The 7,447-nt window shown below is 33.5% G+C and overlaps 1 pseudogene; it reads left to right on the plus strand.

Annotated features, from left to right (window-relative positions):
- Positions 1–3,485: 3,485 nt before the first annotated feature.
- On the plus strand, positions 3,486–5,213 carry LOC134367651 (eukaryotic translation initiation factor 2A-like; annotated as a pseudogene).
- Positions 5,214–7,447: the final 2,234 nt, after the last annotated feature.

The following is a 7,447-nucleotide window of genomic DNA, read 5'->3' on the forward strand; positions in this document are numbered from 1 at the left end:
CCAAGCAATAACACATTTAAAAAAAAAAACCCACTGTCTTAGTCCATTTCTACTGCTTATAACAGAATACCTGAAACTAGGTAATTTATAAGGAAATTAAATTTATTTCTTACAGTTTTGGAGGCTGCGAAGTCCAAGGTCCAGGGAATGCATCTGGTGAGGTCCTTCTTCTTGGTGGTGACTCTATACAGCAACACAGGGTGCCACATGGTGAGAATGGCCTGAGCAAGAGTGAGCTAACCTTCTCACTTGCACTCCTTATAAAACCATCAGAACCACACCTATTACTCCATGAATGGACCAAGCCACACATGAGGCCATGGTCCTCGCAATCTAATCACCTTTTAAAAGCCCCAGCTTTCAAACACTGTAACTGGGTTTCCCACTCTCTTAACACTACTACAATGGAGGTCAAGTATTCTTTTTTTTTTTTTTTTTTTTTAAAGATGACCAGTAAGGGGATCTTAACCTTTGACTTGGTGTTGTCAGCACCACGCCCACCCAGTGAGCTAACTGGCCATCCCTATATGGGATCCGAACCCGTGGCCTTGGCGTTATCAGAACCACACTCACCCGAGTGAGCCACGGGCTGGCCCTGGAGGTCAAGTATTCTATACATGTACTTTTGGGGGACATTTTTGACTGATGGCACTCACTGTACCCAAAGATGTGGGGAGAGTTTGGTTGACCAGGAGATTTAAGATGAGGCATTAGACTATTTAATGAGGAACCGAATTTAAATTTCTACCTCACATAGTTAAGAAAACTCTTACTTATTCTTCATTGTTGATGAGAGCTTGTGTAAAACTGACTTATTAAACTATATTAGTAAAGCAAAGCTAAATCAAGAGAACATTGAGGAGAAAATACAAAATGTTTTATGTTTTTATCCTGCTTTTCTTAATAAACAGTAAACTAAAACTATAAAACTTCACATGAATATGAAAGACTACATTCTTCAGCTCTTTAAATACCAGTAACCATTTTGGGAGAACTGTCTGTCACTCTCATGTCTAGCCAATACTTTACTGCAACAACCCTAGACATTTTTTATTTAACTACTTTATTGAGGTATACTTCACATAGCATACAATTCACCCATTTAAAATGTACAATTCAACGGTTGTGAGTATATTCACAAAGTTGGATGACCATCACCACAATAAATTTTACAGCATTTTTATCACCTCAGAAAACACCCTATAACCATTAGCAGTAACATCTCATTTTCCTCAAACCATACCTCCGCCCCCACCCCACCTCTGACAACCACTAATCTATTTTCTGTCTCTAGAGATATGCTTATACTGGACACTTCATATAAATGGAATCATACAACATGTGACCTTTTTGTGTCTCGCTTCTTTCACTTAGCATAATGTTTTCAAGTTTCATTCATATTACAGTATCAGTATTTCATTCCTTTTTATTGCTGAATAATAATCTGTTGCATAAATATTCCACATTTTGTTTATTCTTTCATCATTTGATGGACATTTTAGTTGTTTCAACTTTTGGGCTATTATGAATAATGCTGCTATAAACATTCCTGAAATAAAATTAGAAATTAATAACAAAAGAATAGCTAACAGAGTCACATATATTTGGGAATATAATTATATACTCATAAATAATCCCTTAGTTAAAAAGAAAGCATAAAGGAAATTAAGAAATTCTAGAATAGAATGATAATAAAACTATACATTTCAAAATTTGTGGGCCATACGTTAAAAAGTTATATAGGTATATAGGACAAAATTTATGTCATTAAATAAGTTGATCAGGAAACAAGAAACATTAAAAACAAAAAAGTTAAAAAGTCAAGTCATAAATTGGAAACACGTGCTTAGAGCAAATATTTTTCAAGAAGGAATAATAAAGATCACAGAAAATAATAAAATAGAGAAGAGAAATCAACAGAGAAGATTTACAAAATTAAAACTGCATTCTTTAAAAAGATTAGTAAGATAGAACTTTGGCAAAAGTAATTAATTTTAAAGAGAATTAAGATGCAGGTAAATAAAATGCAGAATACAGGTAGAAATTAAAAATAATAAAAATGCATTATGAACAATTATATGATACTAAATTTGAAAACACAAATGAAATAGATAAGCTCATGGAAATATATAAAATGTTAAAACAATTGCAAAAAGAAAAAGAGCTTAGAAAAACTGAAGTGACAGTCAAAGACTTTCTTTCTCAAGAATCTCTAGGAGCATGTTGTTTTACAAGAGAATTCTACCAAGCTTTGTAGATCTCTAAATACCTATCTTATACAAGTTGTTCCGCTAATAAAATAAAAAAGGAAAACCTGCCCAGCTAATTTTACAAGGCACCAGTAGTCTTTTTGCCAAAACTATACAACAATAACACAAGAAAAGAAAAGTGTAGGCTCAATTCACTGAGTATAGATACAAAAATCTTAAATAAATTATGGGTTTTCCCCAAAATAAAAGTATGGTTTGACATCATGAAACCTATCTACATAACTTAGCATATTAAGTCTAAATAAGAAAAATCATATGATGCAAATAATACATTTGATAAAGTTCTATAGTAGTTTATGATTTAAATAACTCTTAGCAATCAAGGAAGAGAGACAAACAATACCAAAGTTTCTTTTTTTTTTTTTACAAACTTCTAACAAAATAAAAGAAAAAAGAAGATTTGAAGAAATATTAATATGAATGAGAAAGGGAGTTAATAATGGATAAGCTTGGAAACACATGAAATGAAACACTTTTAAGAAATTACCAAGACTCACTGAAGGCTGGCCAGTTTGCTCAGTGGGTTAGAGTGTGGTGCTATAACACTGAGGTGAAGGGTTCAGATCTCCATACTGGCCAGCTGCCAAAAAAGAAAGAAAGAAAGAAAGAAAGAAAGAAAGAAAAAACTCACTGAAGACAAAATAAAAATCTTGACTAAATCTCTAACTCTTAAAAACATTGAAGCACAAGTTTAAAATCACCTCACCAAAAAAACACAAAAATCAGATACTTTTACAAGACAGTTCTTCCACACTTCAAAGGAAAAGATCATCAACCCAATTGTACATGAAAATCTTCCAGTTTCTCAATTTATGAGGCTAAAACAATTTTAAGAGTATTTGTTAAAAATTCAACACCTTTTCCTGATTAAAAACTCCTAGTTAACCAGGAATAAAAGGGAACTTTCTTTATCTGAAAAGGGGGAATTAGAAAAATCCTATAACAAACAGCATCTTAAATAGGAAAATGTTGGAAGTATTTTCTTGAGAATTAGGAAAAAGGCAAAAAGGCCCACAATTATCACTTCCTTTCAAGATCTATTGGTGGTACAAAAGAGCAAAATAAGACCAAAAAACCTAAATACTGTCATAAGGATTGGAATGGAAAAAACAAAATCATCATTATTTGCAGATGATTTTATTATCTATATGGAAAACCCTGAAGAGTCTTCAGACTAATTATTAGACATAAATAAGAGAGCTTTTCCAGAACAAGATGGTGCCATCCATGCCATTCTTAATCTGAGGATCAGAAGGACTGCACATGGTAGATGGAACACCACATTTTGCAGAAAGCACAGTGTTTCCAAGAGAGTCTGGGAAAAATTGCAAAGTCCATACTTTTAGTAAGGATGGAACCTTGTTTGCCTGGGACAACAGAGAAAAAGTGAATATTGTCAATGCCACTAACAAAGGACTAGTACACTCCTTCTGCCGCCCAAGGGCAGTTTGCCTTGAATTCTTGCCAAAAAAAACACTGTCCTAGCAACGTTGCAGCCTTACACTACTTCTAAAGATGGCACAGCTGGGATACCCAATCTACAACTTTATGATGTGAAATCTGGGACATGTTTAAAATCTTTTATCCAGGAAAAAACGCAAAATTGATGCTCCCTCCTGATCAGAAGATGAAACGAATTGTGCCCAAAATGTTAACAATGAAGTTCACTTCTTTGAAAACAGCAACTTTAACACAATTGCACATAAATTGTCACCTGGATCCCAACCACACAAGCTGGCTGTCTATGTTCCAGGAAGTAAAGGTGCACCTTCATTTATTAGATTGTATCAGTATCCCAACTTTGGTGGACCTCATGCAGCTTTAGCCAGTAAGAGTTTCTTTAAGGCTGGTAAGGTTACAATGCTCTGGAATAAAAAATCTACTGCTGTGTTGGCAATAGCTAGTACAGATGTTGACAAGACAGGAGTTTCCTACTATAAGGAACAAACACTGCATTACGTTGCAACAAATAGAGAAAGTACAGTAGTACAATTACAAAAAAATGTTCCCTTTTATGATGTAGTTTGGAATTCTAGTTCTACTGAGTTTTGTGCTGTTTATGGTTTTATGCCTGACAAAGCGACAATTTTCAACTTGAAATGTGATCCTGTGTTTGACTTTGGAACTGGACCTCATAATGCAACTTGCTATAGCCCTCATGGACATATATTATTATTAGCTGAATTTGGAAATCTGAGGGGACAAATAGAAATGTGGATGTTAAAAACTACAAACTTATTTCTAATCCAGTGGCTTCTGATCCTACATATTTTGCTTGTGCCCGGATGGTGAGCATATTTTAACTGACACATGTGCTCCCAGGTTACATGTTAATAATGGGTACAAGATTTGGCATCACACTGGTTCTATCTTTCACAAGTATGATGTGCCATCAAATGCAGAATTATAGTAGATTTCTTGGCAGCCATTTTTGGATGGAGTATTTCCAGGAAAAACAATAACTTACCAAGCAGCTCCAAGTGAAGCACCCAGTGAGGAACCTAAAGTTGCAACAGCTTATAAACCTCCAGCTTAAGAAATAAACCAATCACCAATGCCAAACTGCATGAAGAGAAACCACCTCAGAATATGAAACCACAAACAGGAAATGATAAACCATAATTAAAAATAGCCCTTAAAAATCAAAGGAGGCATGAAGCTAAGAAAACTGCAAAGCAGGAAGCAAAAAGTAACAAGAGTCCAAATTTGGTACCTACTCCTGCCCGACAGAGCACACCACAAAACCCTATCTCTCAGTCAACTTCTGGAGACCCTGAAGCAGACAAAAAAATTAAGAACCTAAAGAAGAAACGGGAAGCAATCAAACAACTGAAAGAACAAGCATCAACTGGAAAACAGAAAGAAAAAAAAAATCAGTTGGAGAAAATTCAGAAAGAGACAGCCCTTCTCCAGGAGCTAAAAGATTTGGAATTGTGTGTTTAAAGATTCACAGAAAGCAAGTTTGGTTACAAGAAATCAGTGGAAACACACCTTTTGCTAAACCCATTTGTGTACACAGAATATTCATGTGCCCACATTTAATGTTGATCTATAATTTTAACCATTTTTCAAGATTCTACATATGGGTGAAGTTATTTAAGTATGTCTGTTAAATTGACATTTACATTCTGCATCCTGTATCATGTCAATAAATGATTTAGAAAAGAGATATATGAATTTTTAAGCTAAGCTTGACAGACTGAAAGATAAATGTCATTGTTAGTAGGGGACAGTATTTACTATATAAATGAATAAAGACATTTAAAATTTTAAAAAATTAGGAGAAATTTTCAAGGAATCTGAATATGAACTCAAATCAAATGACAAATTTTCACAAACTGGCAAAAATAATTAAAAAACATAACTTTAAAAAAGCTCTATTGGTAACAGGAAAAAAAGATAAAGTGCATGATCTAAACTTTATTGAAGAACAAAGAAGGATACATAAATAAATGGAGACATATATTATACTCAAGGATAAGAAGACTATATTGCAAAGACCTCACTTCTCTCCAAATTGATCAGAGGATTTAATGCAACTGCAGTAATAATTCCAAAAAAAGTTTTGTGGAACTTGCCAAGTTGATTCTAAAATTATATGAAAGAACACAGGATCACATATCAAAGGATAGCAGGATACTTCTGGAGAAGAGTGAGGAGAGAAGACTTGCCCTAACAGATATAAAGGGATAAATAAGTTGATCAGTGAAGCAGCTCATAGAGCCCAGAAACAGACCAGTTGTTATCGTGAGCTTTAATAATTGACAGAAATCATGCAGATCACTGGTGAACAGTAGATTAGAGGGACTGTTCAACAAAGAGGGCTGGAAAAAAAAATCAGTTATCCAAATTGAAGAAAATGAAAATGGATTTCTACTTTATATTGTACATAAAAACCAACTCCACATGGATTAAAAATTCAAATACCAAAAGCAGAACTTTAAATATTTTAGAAATAATTACAAGTTAATATCTTTCTGACTCTGAGGTAGGGAAGGATTTCTTAAACAAGACTCCAAAAGGATAATAATTAAGAATAAGTAGATAAATTAATCTACATTTAAAAAAAAACACCTTAAAGAAAGTGCTATAATAATACTCCAAACTGGGAGATGACTATATGTAGATGAGTATATAATTTTTTTATATATAGCTTTCTAAATATGAGGGTAGTTCAAAAAGTTCATGAAAAAATAGAATTAAGAGATAACACAAATCTTTTCATAAACTTTGTTTGTTTTTTGGCCGCTGGCTGGTACAAGGATTCGAACCCTTGACCTTGGTGTTAGCACCACACTCTAACAAAGTGAGCTAACTAGCCAACCCATTTTCATAAATTTTTGAAGTACTCTCATACACTTCCTTATATATACTTTCATAAAAAGAGTTAGTATGAAGAATATATAATGAATTCTTATACATCAATAAGAGAAAGATAACCCATTAGAAAAACTTACAAAAGCACAAGCAGGCATTTCATAGAAGAAATACACATGTCTAACGAACATATGAATAAATGCCCAACGTAACCAGTAATCAGGAAAATACAAATCAAGACCACACTGAGATACCATTTCACACCTATTCAATTGCCAAAAGTTGGAAATTCTGACAATATCAAATTTGGGAGAGGTGTGGACCAATGTCACCTCTTAAATAAGGCTGCTGGGAGTGTCAATTGATGCATTGATTTTGTAAAACAGTTTAACTTTATTGTGTAAAGCTGAGCTCTGCATACCATTCCTAGTTAGATGTTAATGAAAACATTAGGACGTGTATATAAGGACATATATAAAAGAATGTTTACAGTAGAACCGTTTGTAATAGCAAAAAATTACCAACCAAACAAAAATTGACAGGAGAATTAACAAATTTCAATCTATATACACAAATATTATATATCAGTCAAAATAAATGTATTGTAGTTGTACACATCAACAAGGATGAATCTTAATAACGCAAGTTGAATCAAAACAGCAAGCCCTAGAAGATATCACAAAATCAAATACAACTAAAAAAAATGTTGTTTAGGCATAAATATGTACAAAATCAAGCTTTCTTTAAGAAAGAGAAAGACAAACATCAAAATCAGGTAGCCTCTGGGAGGGAACAGTGGAGTGGTTTAGGGAAGGAGTCCTTAGGTAGACACAAATTATTATTAATGTTATCTTCCTCAG

Source organism: Cynocephalus volans, chromosome X, assembly GCF_027409185.1.
Source record: "Cynocephalus volans isolate mCynVol1 chromosome X, mCynVol1.pri, whole genome shotgun sequence".
NCBI classification, from domain to species: domain Eukaryota; kingdom Metazoa; phylum Chordata; class Mammalia; order Dermoptera; family Cynocephalidae; genus Cynocephalus; species Cynocephalus volans.